The sequence below is a fragment of the Cibotium barometz genome, chromosome 8 (genome assembly GCF_041138505.1).
Source record: "Cibotium barometz isolate CiBa-2024 chromosome 8, ASM4113850v1, whole genome shotgun sequence".
Classification (NCBI taxonomy): domain Eukaryota; kingdom Viridiplantae; phylum Streptophyta; class Polypodiopsida; order Cyatheales; family Cibotiaceae; genus Cibotium; species Cibotium barometz.
This window is the reverse complement of record NC_141053.1, coordinates 10580080-10599053: the sequence shown is the minus strand read 5'-3', so window position 1 is coordinate 10599053 and position 18974 is coordinate 10580080.

The window sequence follows — 18974 nt, the reverse complement described above, 5'->3', positions numbered from 1 at the left end:
CAAGGGCAGCGGCGGCGGCCGACCTGCCTGCAAATGAAACACTGGTTCGGGAGCCCAGAAAACTCCACTCTCTGATCGATCCATCCCCCCTATCCTAGGTAACTGAATGACCTTCGGAAGGGAGGAGATGTCAGGAGCCAAACCTCTGACCGAAGGCAGGCCAGCTGCTCTAGCCCCACCACTGAAGCTGCTGTGGGGCCCCCAGTCTCAAGCACCGAGCCCACCAATGATCCTATCCTAGAAAGGGGCGGAAGGTACTCGCGGACGGAGTCTAGGAAAGCAAACTGTGACATGGAATAGGCGCTCTCCTTGCTCGGCCCTACTGGGTCGAAACCCATGCTGCCAAGGTTTGAAGAAGGCCTGAGCGCCCCTGATGTCAAGGGGACTCATGGGGGCTAGGACCTGGGCCACGCTCTGGGCTGTCTCAAACTCGATCTGGTAGTGTCCGCGGCCCAGTAAAACTGAACGTCCAGGATCTTGCCCACATCTGCAAGAAGGCGGGCCTGGAGAAGATCCCGGATCTCCCCTCTGCTAGGGCGAGTGCCAACTATACGGCAGATGGTGGAGTGTGCTTGGAGGCGTTCCACCTCTGCGGCGGCGAGGCTCGCTTCCTCTTCTGGCAAAAGAGAAAGCATGGTGGGGGTATCCTCAGCAGGGGCGGGTGAGGGGGCTACGGAAGAGTCCCTCTGAGGTGGGGCGGGAGGAGCCTCCATCAGAGTATGAAGCTGAGTTGAGGGCAAAGCAAAAAAACGTAGGGTCCTGCAAGAACCGAGCTGCACATATAAGGCGGAGCGGGGAGGGGAGAAGGGGGGAAAAAGGTGGAAGATAGAGGGGGGATGGGAGGAAAACAGAGGGGAAGGGGTGGAAGACAGAGGGGGGCGGAAAGGGGGAGGGGCGGAAGGCAGAGGCGGAGAAGAGAGGGGGGGGGGGCAGCGGAGAACGCAAGGGGGGGCAAGCGCGAAAAAGGAGGGGGAGGGTGGGGGCAAGCAGGACGCGGAGGAAGGGGCGGGAGCGCGGGGCGTGAAGGTGACGGGGCACGCGGGCAGGGGCGACGGGTGCGAGAGACGCGAGCAGCACAGGGGTGCTGCGAGAGGGGGGGTGCGAGCAGGCGGGGAAGGCAGTCACGAGGGCGGGGAGGGGGGTGCGAGCAGGCGACTCGAGCAGGGGTGGAGTCGATAGCTTTAGCGCGGTCGAGATAAACTGGTTTTCCTTTCTCTTGAGATGATAAAGAGTTAGAGGGAGAGAGAGAGTTAGATACTATACTATACTCTTCTATACTATACTATACTACTATTGAATATATATATGTATATATATATATATTATTTGGGAGTTAGAGGGTTAGATTAGAGGATTAGATAGTGAAAGGGTTAGAGAGTTATAGAGAGAGGATTAGAGAGAGAGAAAGAAAGAAAGATATATTAAGCGTCTACTAAAGACCCAATGGGTGTATTAGACCATGGTATATTTAATCATGGAATGGAAAATAAAATAAAAGCAAACAAAACAAAGCTATCTCGCTAGGGTGATACAAAAGTGTCCATGGAATCTCATCATGGAATAGTAGGAACATGGAACATGAGAGGAGCATCGGCCCCCAATAGATATGGTATACACACTTTGAAATATAAAGCATGGGGCTAATGAGTATGGCCAAGAGGTCTCCCTCCACTATGGGAGCATCAACCCCCAGGGTGCATTTTTTTGGCGAGCAATTTTGTGTGAGCGGTTTTGCCGAATTGGCGAGCGGTACGCATTTGAGCAGATTGTGGTTGAAGAATGAACAACCGCAACTAAGCCGATTGTGGTTGAACTGACGCCGACTATAATGAATGCAAACAATAAATAACGCCGATTGCGTCAATTTTAGCTACGAATAGAGAACATTGCCCGTGCTCGTTTTAGCTACTGTGTTGAGCACCACCATTGGTAAGTGATCGAGGCAAGAAGACAAGTAATGTCTAATGTGTGAGTTGGCAGTTAATTGCCATGTCATATTACCAATGCTCGGAAATATGATGTGGTAGTTAATTGCCACGTCACCTGCCATAACATCGATTGCACCCATAATGCTATAATGCTAACTACGTCCATAATGATTGCACTAATAACGCCCTAAACCCGATTGCATTGATTGTGGTTGAACAACAAACAATGCTAGCACTGACTCTAATGCACATGAACAACGAACAACATCGATTGTGCCCATTTTAGCTACAAACATAGACCACCACCCACGCCGCCCATTTTAGCTAGTGATGAATTGGCAATGATGTGGCAGTTATATTACCGATGCTTGACAGTATGACATGGCAGTTAATTGCCACGTCACATTGCCAGTTGTTGCAGAGTGAGGGTGCTTGGTGAGCTTCTCATGCACAAGGTTTATTTTATGGGCTATTTCCCTTTCCCCAATAATTATGTCCCTATTTATAAATACCTAGAATATTTTTCAAATGTGCCAAAAAGGTTTCCTCCTAACTTGAAACCCACCCCACACCCAAAATTCTTCTCTCATGGTTTTCCTCCCTCTTTTTCACTTAGTCCTCTTCCTCCTCCTCCTCCTCCTCCTCATCACCCCCCATCTCTCTCTCTCTCTCTCTCTCCCTCTGTAAATCTCAATCTCACTTTCATATGTTCTTATTGATCACCAACCACTTGTAGTGTCTCTTAAACGATTGAGAAGCCTACCAAAGAATAAAAAACAAAACTTCTCTGTTCTTGTTGATTGAAATGTCTCTTGAATGATTGAAAAGCCTACCAAATGTATGATTTATGTGACATAAAAAATTGGAAACAATAATTTATGCTACGTTTGACGTATCTTCTCTCTCATGACAGCAAGGTTAAATATTATACTTCCATAAGAAAAGATATGCTAGTAAGATAACTCTTAGTTCTATTGGCAATTTGATAATGCTAAACTCTCAAAGTTTTTTCACAACTAGAAGGTCTCAAATGGTTTTACTACATCATCCATTTCCAAACTTTTGCTAAAAAGGATGTCATGTGTATTCCCTATCCAATGATTACTTGAGTAGAGGTAGTGATAAGTACAAAGCATTTCCTTATACGGGTGTGTGTGTGTGTGAGAGAGAGAGAGAGAGAGAGAGAGAGAGAGAGAGAGAGAGAGAGAGAGAGAGAGAGAGAGAGAGAGAGAGGTGAGGTGAGGTGTGTGTGTGTGTGTGAGAGAGAGAGAGAGAGAGAGAGAGAGAGAGAGAAAGAGAGAGAGAGAGTTTGTGTATGAGTGAGAGTGAGGTGTGTGTGTGTGAGAGAGAGAGAGAGAGATTGAGAGAGGGAGAGGTGAGGTGTGTGTGTGTTTTTGAGAGATTATATATACAGAAAGAGAGAGGTGCAGTGTTTTTATGTGAGTGAGTGTGTGTGTGTGAGAGAGAGAGAGAGAGAGAGAGAGAGAGAGAGAGAGAGAGAGAGGTGTCTGTGCTCCTCCATTTGGTGGTTCCCCACTAGTGATATAATGTATTATAAAAAAAACTGTGTGTGTGTGTTTTGAGAGATTGAGAGAGAAAGGGATAGTTGAGGGGTGTGTGTGTGAGCTTAAATGAATGATAATCAAGCGAATAATTATAGGAATATTCAAAAGAAAACTTAAAAGAATAATAAAAATATAATTAAAAGAGTAAAAAAAGAAAATATAATGTTTTTTGGTAAAAATATAAATATTTACTATTTTTTTAGTGTTGGAATTAGGGTTGCAGGAAAGCACACAAAGCTTGGAGAAGAAGGAGTAAGATTGCACACAACACTAAGTGTATTAGATTGTGTCAATGTACAAAAGATAAGTTAGCCCTAGAAGGATGGGCGTATATACAAGCCGGGGGGAAAAACCTCCTAAAGAGGGAAAAAGTGCCCCGGCGGTCCTAAGTGTGTTCACACACATCACTGCCTATATATATAAGGCAACAAATCCCCCCTGGGAGGAGTGATGGTGTGAACGAGAGCTGGCACTCATGTATAGGGGAGTGCCATGCCCGAAGTAGATCAGTCCACAAAGGGGAGCAAGCCCAAAGCTTTGCGGAAAGCTTTGAACTTCTCACGAGGAAGCGCCTTTGTGAAAAGATCGGCGAGGTTGTCCTGTGTTGGCACATAGGCCAAGCTGATCTCTCCTGCTGAGAGTCTCTCCCTGACATAGTGATAATGCACCTCAATGTGCTTAGTGCGAGCATGAAAAGCTGGTTTTCTCGTAACTGCCAATGCGCTCTGACTGTCAGTGAAGATAGAGGTGGCAGACTCCTGTCCAACACCCAAGTCAGCCATAAGCCGTCTGAGAGCCACACACACTCAACCGTAGCTGTGAAAGCTGCATGTACTCAGCTTCACAACTAGAAGTGGCCACAGTAGGTTGCTTCTTGCTCAACCAAGATATGCATGAGCTACCGAGCATGAAACAAAAACCACTTGTGGACACTCTTGTGTCATAGCAACCACCAGCCCAATCTGAGTCCGAAAAAGCATGTAAATCTGGCGGCAACGACCCCCCCTTGGGATAAAACAACCCAAGATGTATGGTGCCACTCAAGTAGCGAAAGATGCGTTTAACTGCCTTCCAATGCTGAGACCCTGGGCTATGCATAAACCTGCTCACCTGTGAGACTGCAAACTGAATGTCCGGCCTCGTGATGCATACATAAATGAGGCAACCAACAGCTGTCTGATAGAGTGTGACATCAAAGTGATCTCCAGCATCATGAAGACTCAACTTCAAACCTGTCTCCATTGGAGTAGCAATAGGCTTGCAGTCTTCAAGGCCAAATCTCCGCAACAATGTCTCAATATACTTTGTCTGACACAAAGCAATACCTCCATCACACTGCTTAAATTGTATCCCCAAATAATGATGCAAATGCCCCAAATCTAACATCTCAAAAGAGGCATTCAAATCAGCCTTAAAATCAGCAATATGACTTTCATTCGGTCCTGTGAGCAGCATGTCATCGACATAGAGAGCAATGACTAGATGTACACCATCCACACGTTTAACATACAAAGTGCTTTCTGTTGGACTATTCTGAAACCCATCTGTAGTCAAATATGCATGTATCTTTTCATACCAAGCTCGTGGAGCTTGCTTTAAACCATATAAAGCCTTTTTCAACCTGCACACTTTGTTTTCCTACCCTCTTTGAACAAAACCACGAGGCTGCGATGCATACACCTCCTCATGCAAATCTCCATTCAAGAACGCAGTCTTTATGTCCAACTGATGTACATTCCAACCATTATGAGCTGCCAATGCACAAATGCTACGAATGGTAGTCATACGACAAGTGGGAGCAAAGGTCTCATCAAAATCAATGCCCTTTTCTTGAGCATAACCATTTGCAACAAGTCTAGCCTTATAGCGATCAACACTGCCATCTGGCTTTCGTTTCAATTTGAAAACCCACTTACATCCAATGGCCTTTTTACCAATAGGCAAATCACACAAAGACCATGTACCATTCTTCATTATAGCATCATATTCACTTTGCATTGCAGCCAATCAATTTTTTGAATTTTGTGCCTCATCAAATGAAAGAGGTTCTTCCTCTTTACACATATTAGACACAGCCAAAGCATAACAATCTGATGCATAAGAGGCATGCTGAAAACCTGAACGAGTACGACTAGTCATAGGTGCATCAATCTTACTCTATCACGCAATGTTTGCACCAGCCATTTAGGCATACCTCTAGCCTGCTCATTTTCAGCCCTATCCTCATGAATTACATCCTGTAAATCTGCATCAGAAATAGGCTGATCTATGATGTCATTTGAAATCTGCATAGGCTGAATATTTGCCTCATTAGGACTTACATTTGAATTCCCACCTATAAATAGAGGCAACAATGTATCAAATACATCCCGTGAGCTCACACCTGTCTCTTTGGTACATGATAACAAAGGTTGCACAGCATCTTCCACAAAAACAACATCTCGACTAATCAAGATACGCTTTGACTGTGGATGATACAATCTGTAACCCTTGCTCTTTCAGCACTGTAACCAACAAAAATGCATTTGACAGCCTTATCATCCAATTTTCTACGTTGTTGCACAGGCACTAAAGCATAGGCCAAGCAACCAAAGACACGCAAGTGACCAATAGAAGGTTTCCTGCCATGCCAAGCTTCATATGGAGTAATAGACTGCAAGGCTTTAGTGGGACACCTGTTGAGTACATATGCAGCACACATGACAGCCTCAAGCCAAAATGCATGTGGCAAAGCTTGGCTCTTGACCATACATCGTGCCATCTCCAGAAGTGACATGTTCTTCCTCTCAGCAACATCATTTTGCTAAGGGGTATACGGCACTGTACATTGGTGTTTTATCCCACGACTAGCCAGAAATGCATCAAACTCTTTAGACATGTACTCCCCCCCTCGATCAGTACGGAGGGTGCCCACAGTACAATTGGATACATTTTCAACCATAAGAAAAAACTATTTGAAGCACAAAAACACTTTGGACTTTGCCTTGAGTGGATATACCCATGCATGCCTTGAGTAATCATCAATGAAAGTCACGAAGTACAAGTGTTTACCAAATGACGGAGTTTGCATAGGCCCACATACATCACTATGTACAAGCTGCAATTTGCGAGTGGCCCACACAGAACCATCCTTTGGAAACGCAGAACGCTGCATTTTGCCCAAAATACAGCCTTCACAAACATGTTTCAATGGTGCCTCAAGAGGGGGCAATGAAGCAACCATATCAAATTTCTGCAAACGCAACAAACTAGCGAACTTCAAATGACCAAAACGAGCATGCCATAGTTTTGCATCTGAAACCGCCTTTTCATCAGAAACTGCATTTGCTGAATCTTCCACACACTTGTCATAAGAATTGAGCCTATACAGCCCACGAAACAAGGTGCCGGATGCAATAATCGTATCACCAGAAGTCAAATCATGAACAGTACATCTGTCATCCACAAATTTGACTACAAATCCAAGTCTAGCCAGCACAGAGACAGACAATAGATTCTTCTTTATCCCTGGCACATACAAAGCATCTGAAAGTGTGAAAGCGCTGCCATTTGCAGCAGTAAGCATAATTTTACCAACGCCCTTCACTGGGTAAGAAGCATTATTGGCACATGTGACAGTATTCCCATTAGGGACAGCCTCAAGAGAAGTGAACATATCACGATGCGAGGTAATGTGCTTTGTAGCACCATTGTCAAAATAGCAAACATGAGAGTCAACAGAAACTGCCAAACATGCATCATGTACAGATGGGTCATACTGGCAATACACGCTAAACGCCCATTCTGTATCTTGCACAACATTTGCAGAATCTACATTTGTAGAAGCATCCGATATTGTGGCTGCATTTGACTCTTTCTTCTTTGCCTCTTTAGCCTTTAGCTTAGGGCAATTCTTAATGACATGATCATTTGCCTTACAATAGTTGCACCTGGTCTTTTTCTTGCCTTTATCAAGAGCCTTCTCAGACTTATTGTTGCTACCTGTGGAAGGAGAAGAAGTTGCAGACCTACTAATAGGAGAAGAAACAGTGGAAGGGGCTGCCTTACCACTTCTTCTCTGCTGGCAGCAATAAATGCTTGATCAACTGTACGCTGCCTGGCCCTGTTTTGCCTAGACTGCGCTTCTTGCAAGAGCTTGTTGACTAAAGTATCATACTTGACAGCATCAGGTCTGTCCTCATTAAGAAGTCTCCACGTGGAAGCAAAAGTCTAATATGTCTCAGGTAAAGCATCAAGAACAATCTGCACAAGAGAATGATCAGGAATAATCTCACCTGCAGAAATCAACTGTTCTTTGAGATCTTTAATCTCAGCAAGAAAAACATTCATGTCATCATCTTCCTGCATAATCTTCAATTCTAGCTCTTTACGCAGGTAAGCGATTTTTTGCCTCGTTTTACGACCTGCATACAAACCAGCTAGAATATCCCAAGCCTGTTTTGCTGTTTTAGCTGAACGAATATGTTCGGTGATACTACGTTTAACAGAAAGTGCAATCAAGGCATGAGCCTGCGCATCTTTACCATCCCAACGAGCTTGTTCAGCAGAGTGGGTAAAACAGCAGCAACAGTAGAGCTGCTAGAACCTGCAACATCCTCAACAGATCCTACATCCACAGAACCTGGACGTACATCCATACCCTGCACAATGTTCCACACTCCTTTTGTAACCAAAACATGCTGCATCATGTATGCCCAAAGTGGGTAGTTGCTGTCTCCATCCAGCAGACAACATGCGAAATACATCATTGCTGTTATCAGCCATGGCCACTGACTGAAACTGATGCAAAAGCTACCTGTAATGAAGCAAAGACTGAACAGAAGACAACTTGTGCTATGTAGCACGGCCCACAATAGAACACGTATGCCTATTTTGTAGAAAACTGCACTGTCGAAATTTCTGCAGAAAATGACGAAAACAACTGTGCAGAACTTGAAATGCAAAAACGGAGCCTGAAACGACCTCAGATGCAAATTATGAGAACGCTAAGCCCTAGGGGCTTATTTGCAGAGCATAAGGACCTGGAAGCGCTCGTGAAAGCTCACCTCAATCGGAGAACGTGAGTCGGAGGGTGCTGGCGGCATAGCCTTGGGAGCCGATGCTTGCTCTGATACTAATTGTTGGAATTAGGGTTGCAGGAAAGCACACAAAGCTTGGAGAAGAAGGAGCAAGATTGCACACAACACTAATTAGGGTTGCACGAAAGCACACAAAGCTTGGAGAAGAAGGAGCAAGATTGTACACAACACTAAGTGTATTAGATTGTGTCAATGTACAAAAGATAAGTTAGCCCTAGAAGGATGGGCGTATATACAAGCCCGGGGAAAAAATCCCCCCCTTATTTTAAAACCGCTTGCCAAAGAAATCCCCCCAACCCCCAAAAGATGGTATACACTCTCCAAAATATCAAGCATGGAGCTAATGAGTATACCCCCCCGTGATCCTAGGCTTGCCCATTATGTAGTCTATGAATGGCCTTGAGGACCATGCCCTTTGTGAAGAAGGTGGAGATGGTGGGGCAGGAATTTGGTGGTGGGGGTAGAGGTGGTTGATGGGGGATGTGATAGAGGGAGCGTGCATAGGAGTGCCGTGTGTCCGGGCACGTGATAGAGGTGTGGGGGGGATGTTCTTGGAGTTTCCTCTAGGTCTATTTACAGGTCAGCCCTAAGAAAAGTTGGTATAACTCATCCTCTTTTCGAGCATAGAACTCTCGTTTCTTGCATTGGGTGAAGCATTAAGAAATTCGTTACACTTGTTGGCACTTTGTGATTTTCCCATAGTAGAGGTGGCTAATGGGGAATATGATAGAGGGAGCCTGCATAGGAGTGCCATGTGTCCGGGCACGTGATAGATGTGGGGGGCGATGTTCTTGGAGTTTCCTCCAGGCCTCTTTGCAATTCAGCCCCCTAAGAAAAGTCGATATAACTCATCCTCTTTTCGAGCGTAGGACTCTCGTTTCTTGCATTGGGTGAGGCATTAAGAATTTTGTTATGCTTGTTAGCCCTTCGTGTTTTTCCCATAGTTTTACATATAAATAAGGATTAGGGGATTTCAAATTGGAAATGCCTAAGGAATGGTTAGAGAGAGAGAGTTAGAGAGAGAGAGGGGTAGAGAGTTAGAGAGATAAAGAGTCTTAGAGAGAGAGAGTTAGAGAGGGGTAGAAAGCTAGAGAGAGTTAAGCAAGAGTAGGAGAGAGTTAGAGAGGGGTAGAAAGCTAGAGAGAGTTAAGCAAGAGTAGGAGAGAGTTAGAGAGAGGGCTTGAAAGTTAATGAGAGTTAGAGAGAGAGAGAGAGAGAGAGAGAGAGAGAGAGAGAGAGAGAGAGAGAGAGAGAGAGAGAGGGGATAACATTTTTAAAAGGTATTTTTGTTTTGTTTTAAATGGAAAAAAAGAGCCTTTTTTAAAGGGGGAAAAGGAAGAGAGAGAAAAAGAGGGGAGAGAGAACGAGAGAAGAATTAGTTTAAAGAGAGAAGAATTAGTTTAAAGAGAGAAGAAGGAAGAGAGATACAAAGAGGGGAGAAGGAAGAGACAGAAAAAGAGAGGGGAGAAGCTCGCGCCCAACGTGGAAGCATGACCATATAAATTCTATAACCCAAAATAGTGGTAAATTACAATGCCATGGCGCACCCTCGTCCCTAACAACTTAACAAGCCACGAGCATGATTGGTTATTGTTTAGAGAAGTTCCAAACCATGGAAGTGAGGGGGGGGGGGATTTATTGGAAGAAACTACCTCCTAGAATCTAAGAGGTATTAAACCTACATTTGCGAGTGTTTTTCAAATTTAAGAGGTGCAATATACACTAAACCGTCTAAACCCCTGTTTTGGCCTACCATGGTAGTCCTTAGTGATCGGTTCCTTTTTGTTGGCTAAGGAAAAATAATAATAAGAAGTAGTGGGCCGTTTCAGTTCATCATGCTTTTTTTAATCATGGCTTTTTGTGGGTGGTTTACTGGCCTTTCTTTTTCTATTGGTTGAAAGGATCACGAAGATCACTCGAATGTGCATAGCTATGGAAAATAAGCAAAAAATGCTCTCTTTGCTTAGGAAAATAAGAGAAAAATGTTTCCTTATTATTAGAGGCTTTATAATGGAGGCTAAAATTAGGATTGGAGGCTTTACAAAGCACCGCGACTCCTCCACCCACACTTGGGTCGCGCGCGTTTGTGCCTCTCTCTGTGATGTTATGCCTCCAGCCACACTTGGGGTTGCGCCTCCTTGTGCCTCTCTCTGTGATGTTATGCCTCCAACCACACTTGGGCTCTCTCTATGATGTGAATCAAGAAAGCTCATGGGCACGTGTCTCTATTAGGGGTGGGTTGATGCTGAGTGCTGAGGCATTCATGCGGATGATGCTTTGATTTGTTTATCTCCATGGGCATTGATGCTGACGCATCCGTGTTATGGGTGGCCGATTTACTTCACTGGCTCCTACTCATTTCGGGGGAGAGAGAGAGAGAGAGAGAGAGAGAGAGAGAGAGAGAGAGAGAGAGAGAGAGAGAGAGAGAGAGAGAGAGAGAGAGAGAGAGAGAGAGAGAGTCCGCAGAGAGAGAGTCCGCAGAGTTGATGTGTTTGTGTTAGGGGTAGGCTGATGATGAGGCCTTGATGCCGGTGATGCTTTTAAACTACTGCTACTCATTTCGTGCAAACTGTGTGTGTGTGTGTGTGAGAGAGAGAGAGAGAGAGAGAGAGCGCAGAGTTTCAATAGCTTTTTAGATGGATTTTTCGATCGATTTTTTTTTTCTTGCATGATGACGTGTCCGTGTTGCTGAGGCCTTGGTGCCTATGATGCTTTTAATTTGGTGGTTATGATGCTATCAATTTACTGTTGCTACTCATTTCGTGCTGAGTGAGTGAGTGTGCGTGCGTGCGTGCGTGTGTGTGTGTGTGTGTGTGTGAGAGAGAGAGAGAGAAGAGAGAGAGAGAGAGAGAGAGAGAGAGAGAGAGAGAGAGAGAGAGAGAGAGAGAGAGAGAGAGAGAGAGAGCAGGGTTTATTAGATGGATTTTTAGATCGTTTTTTTTAAATAAAGATTTTTAGCTGTGCTTAGCCATCAATACCGTCTATAATTTTTTCATTGTTTATAAATTACAGAACGGATAATATGAGCTAAATGTAAGTGTGTTTCAGGAGTACCTAGCAATTTTCTTTTTAAAAAATAGGATATATATTTAATGTCAAATTAAAAAACATAATTTTATCTAAAATAGCAATAAATCTTTAAGGTTTTTATGTAAATAGAAAAATCTAAAACACAGCGCATAGCTCTTCTTCTCTTGTAATGCATATCTCCACATTCTTTCGAGGAGAGTGTGCACAAAGAGCTTTTGTTCATTCTCTCTCTCTCTATATATAAACATTCACTAGATAATTTCCTAAATAAAAATGAGCTTAATTAGGAAAAGTGCAAACTAGCACACGAGTGCTCCTTCTTATCTTGTACCGTCCATCACATGGGCGGCCCTTGTGAACCAAAATTTTTTGAATATCTTTCTAGATATTTCATGCAAATTTGTTGGATCATTGTCCATCACCTTCACTCATAACAGCCGGTTTTAATTGATTTTTCGATCTAATGTTGCTTTTTTTTCCTGATGTAATGTTGTTTTTTTCGGAGTAATGTTGTTTTTTTTGGAGTAATGTTGTTTTTTCTATGGCAAAGAAGTTTTGAATGAGACTGCGTGTGAGTAAACGTAGAGAGTGGGCATAGATTTTTGTGTGGTCAACTGATTTAATTAGTGAATGTGTAATTTTATCTATGATTTTTGAAGTCGATTTGTAAATATGAGGGTAAGGATCATTAATATTAATATTATCTCTTTTATTTTGTAAAGAAATTAAATGACATGTGCCCTACTACTATATAAAGAAGTGTCTCATGCTTGTGGGTATTTTGCCTATTCGAACAAGCATGGAGCTCTCAAACATGGGTTGTGACAATGGTAAATTTACTTAGTCATTGAAACATATTTTAATCTTAGACTATTATGTTGTAAAGCTTGACTTTTTTTTCTTTGTTTAGAAAACAGTTCTGCCACTTCTTCTTCCAAAGCTATTGAGCAAGATGAACAGGGTGTGCATTCTCCCTCGACATTATTAGCTTGTGAATGGTGTTAGAAGTTTGATTGTGTGTGCTTGGAAGATCCCCATCTTTCTTGTCCACAAATCGAAGGAATTGTTTACAAAAGCTCTCAGAAAGAGAGAGCTCAACAGTCTTAATCGTAAAGTAAATAGGGAACTGTTTGTTGATAAAGGAAAGAAAGGTAAAGCCTCTTTCTCCTCACTCTCACATAATCATTATAAAAACGAATGATGATTTATACTTTGTGTTGCAGTGTGCCTTTAAGCTAATGAGGAGCTAAGCAAGCCAAAGTTGATCTCAATTGTTCCTCACATCTCTGCCCAATCTTCTCTATCTCTTCCATTGCTTAGTATCTCACAAATTACCAATAGTAGCCTTTGTTTTGCTTTTGAGGGTAGGGTGATGAATGTTTATGGCACATTTAAGGCAACAAAAGATTATAAGTACTCTTAAAAGCGGATCTCGCTGATAGGGAGGGCTTTAGCATTATAACCTTAGTGATTAGCGAAGGGTTTATTCAAAAATTTGTGGACAAAATAGAAGAAAATGCATGTATACGCATGAAGGTGCAAATGTTGTTCCTAAAAATGCCAATGATGGGGGGAGTGCTGCTTTTTCTTTGTGTGTTGACACTTATACTTTTATAATCAAGGCTGAGCCCTTTGAAGTATCTTTAGTATTTGTGCCTGAAATTCAAATTCGTAACTATTTTCTTAAAGCTCGAAGTGATCCTACCTTGAAAGCTACCATTGGATTTGTTGTCATTCAAATTGACAAAGTTCAAAAGAGTAGAGGTGTTGGTAACTTTGAGCAATTGACAATTGCAGATGGTCCAACCTCTATGGATTTGGCAACTGTAAGTCTTTTCAATGTTTAATTTCTCTGTAGTTTTTTTGTAAGTGCCTCATAAGAAGCTTGCATCGCAGCTTACCTTCGTGAACAAAAGGAAAAATGTTTACCATCAAATGGTTGACTAGTTTTAAAGAGGTGAAATTATCATGTTTGTCACTCAAAACATTGGCATTTGGAAGGAGCTGCCTAACTCTCTCTATCTTAGACATCACATTATTGACACCTGTTTTTAGAGATAAACGCAAATGCGAGGTTGAGGCCACCTTTCATGTTCAAATATCTGAGATGGGATATGACAAAGAGGTAAAAGTGAGTGCTTAAATACATGGAATGAAAATTGTATGTGTATATATCTTACTTGGTGTTTTCATCAAGTTTTTGGAACTTTGGAGATAACAAACTTCAATGAAGTTTTCCTTTTAAATAAGTGTGCAATTTGCAAGCAAACAAAGGTAAACAAGCTCTCGGATGGTGGCTACTGCTTTGAATGCAGCAAAGTTGTGGAATTTTCTGAAGTGGCTTCTCTTCAAGCTCGAATTGGTGCACCTAGTGGACTAGCTACTGATGTGACCTTGATTGGTGAGAGTGTTGATAAAGTGCTTAGGCTTGAAGACTGTCTTGTGAATCTTTACCAAAAAAATGCTATTCTAACTAGGGTGTTACTCTCTGAAATTACTCAAGTGGGTTCAGTTTTGGTTGACAATCAAGGTTGAGTAATTGGTTTTAGCCCAACTCCTTCTACATCCTAGATACCTTGAAATACAATCTTTTTGTTCCATAGCTATCTATCATCGTTGTACAATCCAAGTGGCATAATCACCTCTTTACTTTTTGTATTTCCCAAATGGATGATTGTGAAATAGACTTGAATTTTTTGCAACTTATATCTATTGATTTTCAATTTTACTCAAAGTTTCCATTGAATACGTGTCTTTTCAATGCGCTTCACTTTATGGTGTAGTCAAGATTGTGTCTTAAAGAGTTCAAAAGCCTTGTGGCCCAATGGTTGTCTCAAGCTTACGTGGAGAAAGATTTGACTGTTTTTTCAATCCTCTCTTCTTTGTTGCATTGCAAAACAATGGAAATTTGTCCTTTTTTTTGGTCTCAAATTCATGCACTTGTGCATACAATGACAAATTCTTTGGCTCTAGTAATGAGTGTCTTGGAAGTCTTTGCATGTAGCTTTAATTTGCATGTAACTTTAATTTGCATGTAACTTTACAGTAAGCTTGCACATAGCCTTATACTTTTCTATGCGTAGTTAGCCAAAGTTGATCAATTTGGGCAAAAAAAATAAATGAAAGCAGCGGCAATGCACCACTTGATACTTCTTCAATCGCATGATAAAATTTATAGCTTTGTTGAAGTGAACGAAAATAAAGATAAATGAAAACGAAAACGAATTCTATGGTCAAAGGAGGGAGAAGACTTGCATGTACGTTTGATCATCGCCAACATTGAAAAGATCGCAAATGCGATATGTAACATTTTCTTGGGAATGTATCCCTCTTCATTGCATAGCTTAAGCTCTATTGCAAATAAAGTTTACAAGCTAAAGGCAAAGCTACCTCAACTTGTTCGCATGAAAATGAAGCATTCCCTTAAAAACTATTTACAAGCCATACAAGATACACCCTCACATAAATGTGCTTCTTGTCTGTGCCTCGTGTTTGGCCAAACAACTTCGCTATGCGCCTTTCAGTTCTATGTTGGTTGAAAGCACGATGAATGGTCACTCTAGCAAGGACTCATTGAGAATTTGCAAATTCTGTGCAAAGACTTGAAGAAGAATATGATCTCTTCTTTCGCTTCACTTGCGACTCAAGGCTTCAATACATCTATCGAAAGTGTCAAAAACTTGAATCAAATCGAGGTGCGCTTGATATCGATTAGAATACCTTTTGCGTAGATTCGTGAGCTCACAACGGGCAACTTGTCTTGCATGGCACAATAGTCAATGTGATGCTGATTTAGAGAGAATTCAATGTGATGCTGATTTAGAGAGAATTCAATGTGTCCTTCCACATTTTCTTGAGTTTGAAGCATCCATATTGGTTGGAATAAAGAGAGTTGTCCCACAATCATTCATACATGAGTGGCTTTGTTTGCCCTCTTAGAACAATGTCAGCCTTGAATGCATTACTCCCTACATCTCTTTATCGTGTGAACAACGTTTCTCTCAACAATAATTGGTTGGCACACATAACGGCCCTTCAACAAAGTCTTGAAAATAATGAACTTCACTATGATGAGTACATCGATGGACAGGATGACGAGCCCTTTTTCCTTGTCCATGGACTCTACTCTTCGCATCAAGTGGTAGAGATGAATGACTTAATGATTCACATTGCACCATGTGAAGGCTTTCCACCTTTGAGTCTATTAAAGGATACACATTGTGAGAAGAACTATGCTTCCCAACATTGTTCTTTCGCTAAGAAAGAAAATACCATTAGTACACAAATGAAAAACTACCAACTGACAGCAAAATGGGAGTTGATGCATAGTGATAGACGGTTTGCGTTAAACATTGAAAATTTATTCTTCAAAATTGTGAAAATCATGGTCAGCAAAGTGCTATCATCAATTTGGGTTTGGATATGTAAAGGCAAATTGAAAGGTTCTAGCCTCACAACAAGAGATGATGTTGTTTGTGACACCAATATAGAGCAAATTTTAGCCTCTAAGATAGGCTTTAGAGACTTTGAGACATTGCATACTTCTCCTGACTTTTTGTGATGATTCGACAACTAGGCCCTCCCACTTTCTTCGTGACTTTTTCTACAGTCGAGAGACTATGGAGAGATCTGATTGATTCTCTGCAAGCTTTGAACCTAATATTGAGAAAACACTTAATGAGACAGTTGGTGCATACGAACAACGACTCATCTGATCTAATCCCATTACATGTGCACGTTACTAACTCTTGGCATCTGAAGAAACCATTATAGGTAGACTCTAAGATTATTTCTTTGTGAGTGACAGAATTCCAAAGCAAGGGAAGCTAACATGATCATGGCTTGCTATGGATTGAAAATTGCACTTTTTGTTGACAAATACATAAGCACAAACTTTGATGCCCTTCCAGAGAAGCTTCGTGAGGCACAAACTCATCGCCATACGAAAACATGCATGAAAACCGAAAGATATGCAGATTTGGCTTCCCTAGGATTCCTATGGGATCAACAATCTTGCTACGACCACTCCCAAAAACTTCAAACAATTCACAACTGCCAAAAACAACAAGACAAAGGCTTAAACAACACCCTGCCGAGATTCATTCACAAATTGGTTGCAACGCTTGCAAATAACTGAACCAGAATACCTTTTCTACATTCGCACCACAATAAGCATGCCGATAATTTTTTTGCAGCGAAGGCCGCAAGACATAAACACAAATAATTTCAACAAGAATCTATCTGAACTATGGTTCGCCAACACAAACATTCAATTTGTTCTCAATGCGCATGGTGCGGCAAGCTATTGCACTTCATATATGAAAAAAGTAGACACCACATTGACTACAACCACCAAGCAAGAATTCCAATGGTGTGTTGAGAACAATGCTAGCACTGTTGAGCGGCTTTGCAAAATTGGCACTGCGATCTTAAATACACAGCAAAATTGTGCTCACAACAAGCTATGTACGTGGCCTTATAACTGCCTCTTAGCACTTCTTCTAGGCAATGTATCTTTGTTAACATGGCTCTAACATGGCTCTGACAAAGGAACGTACATTGTTGCTATCCCTAGAATGCTTGCTTGAGAATAGCATTGAAATATTTTTCCCTGACTTAATTCAAAAGTACACTAGACCACTTGCACATCTCTCCAACATATGCCTTGCAGATTTCCTAGCACTCTTTGACACAACCGAAAGAACACACAAAATACGAAAGAAACCAAGAATATTGCAGTACATAAACTACAACAAGGAAAGAGACCCTAAGAATCACTATCGAGAACAATGCTTGCTTTTCCTGCCATTCCAAAATAATGAGCTCTCAAGCTTGGATGGTTATGGGTTTTGGCATGATGTCTACATCTCAAAGTATAGCAAGCCATCAACAATACAAGATGAGAGTGAATGTAGCAGGTCTTGCTCAAAAGCATTGAGCTCAAATTCTAAAAATCCTGGCACAGAAAATGAGAGTGCTATGACATTGCACTTGATATTTTGAACCTACCAAAAAAAAGACAGAGTCCCAGAACCTACATCTTCATGCCCAATGTGACATTTTATGAACAGCTCCAAAAATTAAATGATGAGCAATGATTAATCTTCAATGATGTCATGCTCTGAAAAAGAGGCTGCAACCAACAAAATCCCTCAATCTTTTTTTGACTGGTGGAGCAAGCACACGAAAGACATTCACACTATTGCTCATTGTACAAGGTCTCTTACAACATTATAGTAAGTCCATTCAGGACGATGCTGAGTCTCCAACAGCCCTGCTTATGGCCTACATGGGAAAGGCTGCATTCAACATAGGTGGAACAACAATCCATTCAGCATTGCACTTACCATTACTCACAAAGACACCTACAAGTTTATCCACAGAGAAACTAGATATCTTATCCATACATTACAAGAATCTCAATCTAGTTGTATTTTATGAGATTTCCCTCATTGGATCCAGAACTCTCAGCCTTGCTGATAGTTGATTGCGTTGTATTAAGCACGTGCATGATAAACCATTTGGTGGCATTGATTTCATTATGTGTGGTGATCTTTTTCAAGCAAGTCCTATTCGTGATTCATAGATCTTTAAGCCACAATCACAATTGCTAGAAGTAATCGCACCCACATATTGGTAAATAACACCAAGTTGCTATGAGCTAGAAACCACTATGAGGCAACACGATCCAACCTTCATAAACATTCTCGATAGAATAAGGCCACCTCTTCTACATTTTGTAGAGCACCTTCTCCACAAAATAATATAGGCCACCTCTTCTACGCCAATAACGACAAAATAAACATAATGACAAAGTCTATTATCAAAATTTAGGAGAGCCTCATCTCCTTCTGGCAATCGACGTATGACACCAAACATGCAACAAAAAAGTACAAATACCACATGAGCCTCAAGCAACCGCTCGCCTCCACCAAGTCCTCCAATTATAGCCAAATACGACCATTGAGTTATGTGTCGAAAACCATGAAATTGCAGACGGGCTTGTGAATGGTGCAGAGGGAAAATTCATGAGCACTTGCAAGCTTCACCTCAAGCAACCGCTCGCCTCCACCAAGTCCTCCAATTATAGCCAAATACGACCATTGAGTTATGTGTCGAAAACCATGAAATTGCAGACGGGCTTGTGAATGGTGCAGAGGGAAAATTCATGAGCACTTGCAAGCTTCACCCCCACTTGTTTGGATCAAGTTCTCCTTTCAACAAATGGGACAAAAAGCAAGATACGAGTCAAACCACTTATACACACATGCAATACCCCGTACATGGACACCATTGCATATGGTTGCAAAAGAATTCTAGATAGGTAAAAATGCTTTGAATACAATCATAAGAAAGTAATTCAAAATTTAGCT